Source organism: Suricata suricatta, chromosome 3 (assembly GCF_006229205.1).
Source record: "Suricata suricatta isolate VVHF042 chromosome 3, meerkat_22Aug2017_6uvM2_HiC, whole genome shotgun sequence".
Classification (NCBI taxonomy): Eukaryota; Metazoa; Chordata; class Mammalia; order Carnivora; family Herpestidae; genus Suricata; species Suricata suricatta.
In genome coordinates, this window is record NC_043702.1 from 166,250,550 (window position 1) to 166,262,569 (window position 12,020).

A 12,020-nucleotide genomic window follows, 5' to 3' on the forward strand; every position below is an offset into this window, starting at 1 on the left:
TCTTACTGGGGACACTCATTCACCCTTCACACCCTAGGGCAGATCTCTCTTGTGCTCTGAGGAAGCTTGCCCTTCCAGCCTCAGGCTCTTCTTCCCCATCTCCTTCTCTCTCCACAGCCCTCCAACAAGACGTGTTTCACAGGTTTTCACTTCTCTTATAATTCTTACTTTCCTCCCAGCCTATGAGTCCCATCAGGGCAAGAAATGGTGCCCAGTTCTTCTTTAAACCTTCAATGTCTAGCACAGTGCCTGCCATGTGGGAGACCCTTCATAAATTACAGATCAATTGACACTTTAATGGAGAGGAGTTGATAGTCACTTGAGATACAGCCTAGCACTCTGCAGGACAGAGGGAACTAATCCACAAGGAAGGAATGAGCCTCAGAGATTGGAAGCATTCCAAAAAGAAACACATCATCTTTCCACTCAAAATTACATCATCTAATTGGCATGTTGAAGCATTTACACATGCGATATTCTTTTTGAGGGCCATAAGGAAGATGTGATTAATCCTACTTTTCCATGAGGAAACTGAAGCTGAGGAGAAATGAATAATTGCCCAAGATTATGGTGTGAGCAGTGGCAGAGCGGTGAGATCCACTCCCAGGTGGCTCACGGTGCCCCATATGCCACAGTTGCCCACCGCTGCCTGAAGGAGGTGAAAACAGCTGGGTCTTTGTGCTGGACCGCAGGCGTCCCATCTGCAGTTCTGAACTGCCTGCCCTCCGGATGACTTCCACCACAGGCTAAGGGAGCAACCCTGGCCACCACTTAACCTCTAAACGTCTAGGCATTGCCCTCACCTCTAGCAAAGCACTCAGTCAGAACACTAAAATGAATGGGAAAAAATATGTTTGAGTTGAAAATAGGGGCACCTGGGTGACTCAGCCCATTAAGCATCTGACTCTTGATTTTGACTCAGGTCATGATCTCACAGTTGGTGGGATAAAACCCTGCATTGGGCTTGGCATTGCCAGTGCGGAGCCTGCTTGGGATTCTCACTCTTTCCCTCTCTCTCTCTGCTCTGCCCCTGGTCTCTCTCTCAAAATAAATGAATACACTTAAAAAAAATAAAGAATTGAAGATAAGTAGGTACAGCCAATAGCCCAGTGAGCTTCCCCAATTTACATCTTAGAAATCATCTAATAACCCAGACCCAGTCCTCCCGCTTCCTGAGCATGGCGTCTTCCACCTTGGGAGTTTCGGGTGGCGGGGGGGTGTCCGGCCAGTCTAATGTGCCTGAGAGTGATCCCTCTGTGTTTGACACATCCTCTCACACGGATCCCTCCAGTCTGTTTTTTGGTTTCTACCATGTCTGCTCAGATATCTTCAACGTTACATATTCTGCTCAGTTGTGTACACGTCCCCATGAAACTTGGGTGATGTACATAAAATCTCTTGTGCTTTTATCTCTACTCTTTCCCTTGAGAATTTCCTTGATATCCCCGCCCCCATTTTAGGGCCCATTACTCTCTTCTTTCTAACTGACCATTCAATTTTTCATCTGTTTAATGTATTTTAATTTCTTCCACTTTGAGGAAAAAATTGTTTAATCCCCTTATACCTCTGCAGAATTACTCAGTTTTGCATTCGTCTTCGTTACTACCACAGCATGCTTACAAAGGTGCTCTCCCGGGGGAATGGGCTCTTGATCTTCAACAACCAAGAAGAACAAACAATAATAATCTTTGTGTCATGCTTTCCAGATTGGAAATTGAGTCACGAAGTCTAGGGACACACGTAGAGAGGGCTTAAAGCCCTTAACATAGTTGTAGTGAAAATGATATCTGACATCGGTAAAACTTCTCATACTCTCTGACTGATGACACTCTTCAACCCTTAACCACCACATAAGGCGAGCAGGGCAGGGTGGTTTCCAGCAATAATAAGGACAGTGGCTTATTCCAATGGTAAGTGCTCTCAAGATTTCTGCCCTCGTGTTACATTTATTTGCACCATTTTTGCATTTGACCTGGCATACTCGGGTCTCCCTTCTCCTTGAGAAAGAAGGATTGCATTAGCTCAAACGTTTAACCCATGCCCTCAGAAAATTCATTCACTTTTCCAAGATTCCTGCCGTTCTGGGAGGTTGATGTCCTTGGAACCCCCTGTGACGCTGACTTCATGACACTTCTCAACGCTTGCGCTCCACAATAACCACACAGTTGTCTGCCCTGTAATCGACCCAGACGTGGCTCTCAGCCTTACTCTTTAATTTACGTGCACGAATACACAGACACACACACACAGTCTTCGTAAATAAAGAAGACTTTGTTAAAGATTTGGGGACACAGAAGAGTGGGTCTTTTACATGAAGAAAGTTAATACAAACCTTTTGAAACTGAATATTAGATCTGCCTGCCCTAATGCGTGGATGTCCCCCCCGCTCTTGGTAGGCCATCCACTCTCCTTCCCTGTCTCTCTTCCCATCCCCCCAATTCACCTTCATTTCTGTGGGAGAAACACCTAACATCTTTTTACCGGGTCTCAAGCTCCTTGTCATGAAATTCTCATCTTCTGCCCCAAGCAGTTTATAAAGGTATTTCCCAGAACAAAAACAGGACAAAGTCTGGAGAGAGCCATGAAGACTGGTCTCTTTGAATTACAAATACAAACAAGGAAACTGAGGCTCAAAGGCTCAAGGTAAGCGAGTTGGTATCACTTCCAATCTTCCATTAACTGAGAGACACAAAGCCTCAGAGACATAACTTTCCAATAAAGCTCCCCACACCAGGCCATGGACCTATTTTAAGACACAATCAATTGTACTTCAAACATTTTAGGGAAACAGTGTGGTCCTCTCCATGCAGCTCCATGGCGGGGGTCTGGGGGTGGGGGTGGGGACTTATGAAATGAAATTGTGATGTGTGGCCTTCTGGATGCCTGTCTATGTTGCTACAAGATTGTGGGTGTTGCCAACTGCCTCAGGAAGTGTAAACACTAATGTTATTTTGCTTTGTGTGTGGCACTTACTGGGTGATACAGATAGAATTAGTTTCTATTCCTGTAAACATAGTACCCAATCTAAAGGGATTCTCAGGCTTTCTCTTTCCTCTTTGTATTGTTTTCTTCCTAAACTGCTCATTCCCTTTATTATAATGTGATTTAGACTTGCTTTCCATTCATAAATCAATAGTTTCCAGCAGTAATAAATATAAATAGTCATTCCGATGGTAAATGCTCCCAAAGATTTGTGCCCTCATGTTGCGTTTATTTAGCCTGGACTGAGGCCCAGGTTGAATTTTCTGAGTAAATACAGCACACGTCTAGAGTTCCTTATACGACCAGCCCCTGGGGATCCTCACAACCTCCTCGTATCTCCAGATACACGTCTGCACCACAAACTGGTCGGCGCAATCCAGGAGGGTGGGATTTGGAGCTTAATGTGAAAATCCCAAAGCAGGTGCTCAGAGAAATGTGTCTGGTCCCACAGGTGCAGCTCGGTGTCAGGAAGGCCTGGCCTCAGCCCCAGAGTGACGGATGCATCCCGGCAGGGGGCAGAGCCAGGGCAATTGCAGAAGCAGTGACAAGACAGGCAGTGTGATGGAAGTCTGTGAGCAAGGAACAGGATTCAGTCACCAAGGTGGAGTTCGGGGTCTCTTGTCCACCTCAGGGCTGAGGGACTATTCAGGGTGTGATAAGACAGCAACTCTAGAAGGATTGGAACACAAGGCAGCTTTTCCAGACAGGCCCCTTACTCATTTGGCACAGGTGTGTGAATGACCACCACACATTGGGCCATTATTCTCGTGCCTGGGGAAACAGGAATAAGAAAATAAAGCATAGCTCTCACACTGATGGAGCTTATAGTCTCGCAAGGAAGAGAGACCATAATTCATCACAGAAATGATGGATTAATTACTATTGTGATTAGGGCTGTGAGGAAGAGATCCAGGGGCTTTACAGATGCATGATATGGAGCCTTCCCTGGACCCGAGAGGCCAAAAGCACTGTTGAAAGGGTTGAGCATTCAGGCTGAGCACCAAGGGAGGAGTTGGCTGTGTGAGCGGCACCTGCACGAGAGGAAAGGCAAGTGCATTTGATAAATATTTATGAGGGACCTACTGTAGTCCGGGTACCATGCTAAGCATTTGGGATCCATCCGTTAGTGAATGAAAAGGCAAAGAACCTTGTCTCGTGGAGCTTGGCATGTTTGTGGGACGTGAAAGTGAAAAGCACATGGAGTGGAAGCGGTGTGGACCTCCGTGTGGCTCCATGTGAGTGGGGAGCCAGGAGCTTATGCAGTGGCGTGGGAATGGGCCAGACTGTAAAGTCTTCTTTGTCTTATGGAGAAGCATGACGTCATGGCATCTTTGTAGCTCCCACATTAGATGCCTGACAGGTGGCAGTTACTCAGCACATGAAGGAATGAATGAATGAATGAATGAATGAATGAATGAATGAATGGTTTCAGACCAGCCAGTGAACAATGACCAGGGTGTTTCTGAAAGGTAATTCTCAATGTAATGTAAATGAAGGGATTGAGGCCAGGAAACCAGCTAGAAGAAGTTGCAACGGTCTCGGGTCTCGATTGATGAATCATTGCCATTATAGGTTTGCTTGTTTACTTATTTATAAATGGCATACGTGAGCACGGAATACTGATCCATCCTTTAATACAACGTACATAAAAATAGGGATTTTAACAGAAAAAGCAGAAGAAAGAAATTCTATGATTTTCTTCCTCTCCTCCATTGGATATGATTGTGGAGATCAGTGCTCTAGACGATGCAGGCTGGATGGTGGTGGTGGAGACAGACGAAGGGCGGCACTGAACTTGTGGACCAGCGGTAGCTCCGCCCTCCGTACCGCCCGAGAGCCGGAGAGCAGCCAGCCCTGGTGCGAAAGAGCACCCGTGCATGCCCCTGGCGCCGAAGCATCGACCCCCCCCCCCCAGCCCTACATCACACCTCCGCTCTCTCACCCACACGGAAGAATCGCAGTGACACACACCTCGTCCAAGATGAGCGGTGCCTGGCAGGATAACCCAGCAGTGAGGTTAGAAGGGAGACGAACGGAAGGTGTCTAGAACAAATGTGACTGAGGCCAAAGCAGATCCAGAGAAGGAGACTGCATTTCGCGGAGGGCGTTTACTACCTGCAAGTGGCTATCCCGCCTGAGGCCTCAAGCTGTGGAACCAGCTTACAGCCCATCCCCTCCAGTCATTAAACCAAAACAAAACATGGAGAGGCTACGGCCAGGAGGCCCATCCACACTGATGATCGTCTGCCCTGGACATTCCTACAGGCAGGGACTGGGTTTTATCCATCTGTCCCGGTTGACTCTGGCACCACCTATAATGGTGGTGATGCTCACTATCATTTACTGAACACCTACCATGCCCTGGGCATTGCACTAAGGAGATTTACATTTTTAAATTTTTTAAATGTTTATTTATTTATTTTGAGAGAAAGAGAGAGGCAGGCAGAGAGAGAGGGATACCAAGAATTCTAAGCAGGCTCCAAGCTGTCTGTGCAGATCCCGATGCAGGGCTTGAACTCACAAACTGCGAGACCATGACCTGAGCTGAAACCAAGAGTCAGATGCTTACCCCACTGAGCCAGTCAAGCAGCCCAGGAGATCTACATTTAACTAATGCTCACAGCAGCCCTAGGAAGTAGTCATTGTCTTCTGCTTATTCTCATGCGATAGACACAGAAAATGAAGCTAAGGGACATTGAAATCATACAGCTAATTCTTATCCAATCTGAGATTGGAACCCAGCCTGGCTCTGACTGCATTAGCGTTTCACTCTACCTCTCTCAGCCTCATGTAGACCCTGGGAGCTGCACACCCTGGATCCTGCTTCCCTTTTTGACTTACTCAACTCCTGTGCCTACATCCCTATGTGCTATGTCTCACCACACTCAACTTCCCACTGCCCCCTACACACCATGCTCTCTCATGCTTCATGAACTTGAATGCCAAAGCAGCTGGTCCTCAGACCACATTTTGAGTAATGAGAACTTAGAGACTCACCACAGGTGCAGTGTCTCAGGCCTACGCAGATCTACTGAATCAGAATCTGCGTTTTATCAAGATCCTCTGGGGGTCCGCATGTATAATTTGAGAAGCGCTGGTCTCAGCCTGAAATGTCCTTTCCCTTCCTCCTCACCAGGCTACCTTTTAATCAACATCACTTGAGCATTTACAATGTACGGGGCACTGTGCTTACCACTGAGGACACCAAGTCAAATTACATATGAGACACAAACTCAAGATGATGATAATGTATTCATGAAAGAGACATGTAAATAAATAGTATTTTTAAAATTGTGAGTGCTATGAACAAAGTAAGAATAGGATGGAGTATCTCATATGCCTCACTGTCTCCAAGCAGCATCATAATACCAGGCACCAAGAAAAGGCTCGATGATATTTCTGGAAGAAAGTAAAGGCAGGAAGGTAAGGGAGAAAAAGGAAAGGAGGGTGAAATGAGGAAAGGAAGGAATTTCACTAAAGCTATACTTTCTAAAATGGCAACTCAGACAACGTGCGTCCATCAGTGACTTCCCTACTTGAATACTTGGATACCCTGAGGTCAAGGTCATGATAACCCCCAACCCACGTGACTCTCCTCCTCTTTTCATGTGATTCACTTGGGAAATGGTATTATCATTCTAAGAGATTAGCCTAAAAGTTTTACATTTATCCTGACTCTTCCTTCTCCTTTGCTCTTTCTATAAAGCCATTATAAAATCTTGTTGCTTGTTCATGTGTTAGTTACTCAGTGTCCAGTGTATGTTATGAGTAGGAGTTCTGGAGTGAAAAAGATCACTTCTGGCTGAAGTGCTCACAGTTTTTAAGAGTCAGAGGGTCACAGTGTGTGGGAAGACAGGGATCTGAGTGTTGGCCCAGCCACTTACCAATGTGACCTGGGGCCAGTCCCTTGTTCTCTTTGTGACATCATCCACAAAGTAGGATGACAGTATCACCTCACAGACTCATGGAAGGATGGCTGCCATCATTATCTTTGTTGTGGGCAGGGTGGGATTTGAACATGCTGTTGAGGACTAATCTTAAACAAAGAGAAGTGGAGAGAGTGGAGGCCTGTAGAGGGAATGATGAGTTGTCCACTCAGGCTGAGGCCCAGGGTATGTTGGAAGCAGAGGGAAAGACAGCTAGAAAGGCTGCCTGAGTGCCATCATGGAGCACGTCAACACCCGCAAGATTTTGTGGTAAATCTGATGGTGACAAGACATTGAAAGTTTTTCTACAATAGGGAGAATCATGAGAGTTTTTTAAAGCTTATTTTTACTTTTAAGTTTATTTATTAATTTATTTTGAGAGAGAGAAAGCACCAGAGAGGGAGGGTCAGAGAGCGAGGAGAGAGCGAGAATCTCAAGCAAGCTCTGCACCAACAGAGGGGTTCAAACTCATGAACTGTGAGATCATGACCTGAGCCAAAGTTCGGCACTCAACTGACTGAGCCACCCAGGAGCCCCCATATTTGTCCCCCCCTTGGTGTGTTGGATGGCAGTGGCAAGGACAGAAATAGAGGAGGCTCAGCAGAAATGGGGTAGTCAGGAGGAAACACTGGTTTGCAGGGATAAAGGTGTCAATTCACTGAGCTGAAGAAAGTGGCAGTAACTCTGAGTAGAAACATCTAGTGGGCAGATGGATGTGCTGGCCTTGAATGAAGAAATGCTTGGGCTGGAGGTACCAACTTGGGAGACATCCATGGAAAATAATTGTTAGAACCAATAGCACGCGTAAATGCCCTGAGGGAGTTCAGGTATCGTGAGGAGAGACACTTGGGTGGGGAGTGGGAGGCATGAGGAGTCAGAGAAGCTAGGAGGGCAGTCATGATTGCAGAATCTTGGGATTAAAAGAAGGGGAGAGAGTTAAACCCTATAGATAAGAACTGAGAAAAGGACTCTGAATATGACAGAGAAAGGCATGAGTGCCCTTCAATAGGCCAACTGGGGAAGTAGGACATCCTTCCTCACAGTCTTTGTAGCCTTAAGGTAAAGTGAGGCTGGCAGGAAAGGCTTGATAATACTGGCAACACGAAGCAGCGGCCACATCTTGGGCTGAATGCCTTCTGCAAAGAGTCCACGGCCACCGTCCACTTCATGTCCAGCCTGGCCTGGCCTGGAAATCGATTGCTCTGACTTGCAGTGGTGGTAGGAGGTTGCTCACGGCCAAAGAGCAGAGTTGTTTCTTTAACCCTGAACCCGTGGGACTTGAAGATTCATTTTCCCTCTTGCCTGTCTTTAGGACATCAAAGCTAGATAGAAATCCGCCTCCCTTTTTAACAGCTCCAGAGGCAGGTCCTTAACAACTTGTGGGAGTCTGTTCTACAGCTTCTGAAAACCCTTGCCAAGGTCAAATAGAAAACAGGCCCTTGTAACCCAGAGTTTCTAAAATGCACACTTGACAAACTGAGGAGTGAGTCAAGCAATAGGAAAAATAAAGTCAGAGATCGCCATGCCTCTGGAATGACAGAGCACGGGGTCAGCAGAGGCCGAGGGAGGGGACTATAAAGGAGGCACAGAGGCCAGCTTCCTGGAGAGTGTGCTCTGGGGCTCAAACTTGGCGAACTGAGGGTCTCTGTCATGCACAAGACCATCAAACGCAGGACGTACAAAGGAGCATTTATGCTGTGCCCCGAGAATCAACTCAGATGAGGTTATTCACAAGGAATGTCATCAGGGCTCCTCATTGGTATTTTCCCCTTTCTTGATGCCTTAGAACGGATACCCCTGGAGATGGTTGTACTGGGCTCAGAGACAAAGAGCATCCCTCAACACCAAGGAGGCACGTTGGGAGGAAGGAGTGGGAAGACAAAGAAGTACCAGGCAGAAAGAATTAGGATAAAAATATATGCTTGCTGTAGGTAAAGAGACAAAGCTCATAGTTAGGTTATGGGAAATAAGGTTTTATCATACTAAGAAAAATAATTTTAACCATTCTAACGTTTACTGAGCGGCTCCCGGGCAGCAGGCACGAGGCCGGGCCGCAGGGCACGATGGTATGATCTCTAGAGGTGTGAACAGCTTATTGAAGGATCTCGGTGTGAGCAATCCACTGTGAAGGTGCTAAGGGAGGCAGGTAGCTCATACGAAAGGGGCAGGGACACTCGCTATGCCAAGAGAGAAAGAGGAACTTAGAACAGCACAGAGACATGATGGCACTTCTGAGGACTTTCATGCTCCATGGAGTGGTCTGTTGGCATATGCAGACCGAATACTCATGGGTGAAAATAGTCTCCGCTGAGTGACCTGAAAGGTCCTTGACATGAGGTAATTGCTGAGACACAAACTTGAGTGGCCTGGTACAAGGCCAGAGAGGACTTGCCAGCCCCATAGCGTGTGAGTAAACCACACTCAACACCTGGCATTCATGTCCTGGCACAACTTAGCTTTTCTCTTCTCCTTGACATCTATGCAGTAATTCTATTGTGACTAACTTTTTTTTTCTTTTTCTTTGCAGAGCCAGGGAAATAGGGAGTTAATAAGGTTCAGATGTAATGAAGTAAGGAGTTTATTTTAATGGCAAAATTTATTTAAGTCGCTTTAGAAATTACCGTGGTCCCATATTTATAGAACCATTAAGAGTCTAAAAGGATCCCTTACATTTTTCACACTTTACTGCTTTTTATAGTGAAAATGATATGTCACAGTGACATTCATGATTTTGGAGACTCATGAAGGTCATGGATGAACTCTCTGAGAATGTCAAGGGTCCAGGTCTGTGAATAATGAGTTATATTTTATTGGCACTCTACTGGATATCACAAGGTCTCATTTGAAGTTGGGAAAGAAGGTATATTCTCTTTTATATGCCTTTCCTAGGCTATGGTGAAGGCTGCCATCGCTCTGCCCTGTTGATGAAAGCTTAGCAGGTGCTACCAGAAAACGAAGGATCATATTTATCCACAAAATTGCAGCCTGACAAGCAACTCAAACCAGCAAAGATGAACTAAATTCCCCGAGTTGAGTGCTTCTCTCTTGGTCTATTTCTTGAACCTAATAGCCACTGACACTCAAACTCTGGCCCCTTCCCCCCAAATGCCCTCCAAGTACCTCAAACGTAGCATGACGATATAAAACCTCAATCCGCTTTCAATTCTGTCTTCTTGTTCTGACTATTAGGATCAAATGTATTTATTGCTGAAGCCAGGAAATTCAGAGTTGGCCAGACTCTCTCCCCAACATCTAATCAGTTACCAAGTAAATCGATTTTACCTCTTAAACGACTCTCAAATGAAGCCAGGCCTCTCTGACCCCACGGCACTGCCCTCGCTTGGGGCCAAATCATCCGTCATCACAATACCCTGCCACCCTGCCTCTAAACTGTCCTTGCTCCCTCCTCCAACACGATACAGCATAATTTTTCTCAAAATGCAAATTTTGCACTCATTGGCTTCTACGTAAGATCAAGACACAGTCCTATCAATAACTGATTCCTGGCCAGTGACTCAGATGCCTGTGATCTGCACGTAACACTGAGAAATGCTTTGACTGTAAGCTGTTTCTCTCTCGGAACATGCTGTGTTCTTTCATACCTCAATGCATTTTGCATTTGCCCAAGTCTTGTCCTATACTGCCTGGAAACTCCTCCTCTTGGAGAGCTCCATCAGTGTCTTCAGGACACAATTCAAATGTCACTAGTCCAAGAGAGGCTCCTTACATCTCTCAGGGGCCGTCCTGGCTGGGCCCACACAGTACGGGATACACACCACTATTAAAGCACGTGTCACAGTTTACAACAACTTGCTAACAGGTTCATCTCCAGTGATCCATAAGTACTTGAATACTAGTACTTAGCACAATGCTTGGCTCCCGCCAGGAAGTCAGTCCGTGTTTCCTGGATGAAAGGACCAGTGATTGAGATCTGTAGCTACATGGGAAAATGACAGAAGCATGTCATCAAAGGGCAAAAACTGCTTTTTTTGTTAACCATGAAGTGAATCAAGGTCCAGAAAAGTTCAAACGAGGATGACGAATGCTTTTAGATCTCAACCAGTTTTTAAATTACTCATCACATCTGTCTGAGCTAAAGACTATCTCTAGTGAGTGTTTCACATTCGGGCATCAGATCCTGCAAATGTTCAACGATCACAGAAGAAATACTGAAAGAGAAGCTCTTGGTTTTTCAATGTAAAAAGATGCCCCTTAAGAGTAAGAGCATTTGCTAAGTAATGCTTTCCGTTTGGTACATTAGACCACAATATCAGACCCATGACTTGGGTCAGACTCTACACAATGTCCAGTGTCCGTGGTGGCGGTTTCCACAGGACAAGAACGGGTCCCTGAGACTCCAGGCTTTCAATGAGGTAGGTGGCTTACTACAAACCGGCATCCTGGACTTGTCTCATGAAGCAGTTACTATTTAAATCCAGCCTGGTTCCAGAAAGATTCTCAAGCTACCCTTGTACTTAGCAGGTCACAGGTTACCTTGGGTAACCTCGGGAAGGCTGCTAAGCACTCTAATCCAGCGAGATGGTCTTGCGAGGCACAACCTGTCGCTAGGATGCAGCTATATCCAAAACGCGGTGTTTAAGGTAGGTACACCACTGCTCTAACTCCCCAGTGTTTGGGATTTTGTTGAAAGAGCAATTTCTAAGAAGGAAAAGATCTGGATGAAGGCAGGCGATGAGTAAAAAGCTCAGCGGGCGCTACAACCAAAAACTCCTGGCATGACGTGGTGTGAGGGCACGGAGGGTTTCTTTGGGCACCATCCCTGCATATGGTGGTGGAAAGCAAGCTTCCAGAGCAAACCCTGTCGGGGGAAACCGTAAATCCACCGCCTTTCGAGCCGCTCCTGGAGGCTTCCTCCAGGTAGGGTCCTAGGGGAGCTCAAGCCGAACTCCGGTCTAGCAGACCGCGTTACCAACACCCCACCAGCCTAGCCTACAGCTGCTCCCCTAGCCCTCGGCTGCCCCAGACCGTCACTGCCGGGTCCCCAGCAGACTCGCGAGCGTAGCGCCCTCCTCCGCCCCACTCGGGCCCGGCCCGACCCCCAGCCCCACGCCCACCCGGGCGCCACCTACCGCAGCCCCGCCCCGCGCCGGC

General features: G+C 46.8%; 1 long non-coding RNA gene across 1 annotated transcript; it reads left to right on the top strand.

The window, feature by feature from the left end:
* The first annotated feature begins 6,975 nt into the window (after positions 1–6,975).
* On the top strand, positions 6,976–10,071 carry LOC115288392. The gene is made up of 2 exons (XR_003906974.1): positions 6,976–7,094; positions 9,798–10,071. It is a non-coding gene; the product is annotated as an uncharacterized LOC115288392 (long non-coding RNA).
* Positions 10,072–12,020: the final 1,949 nt, after the last annotated feature.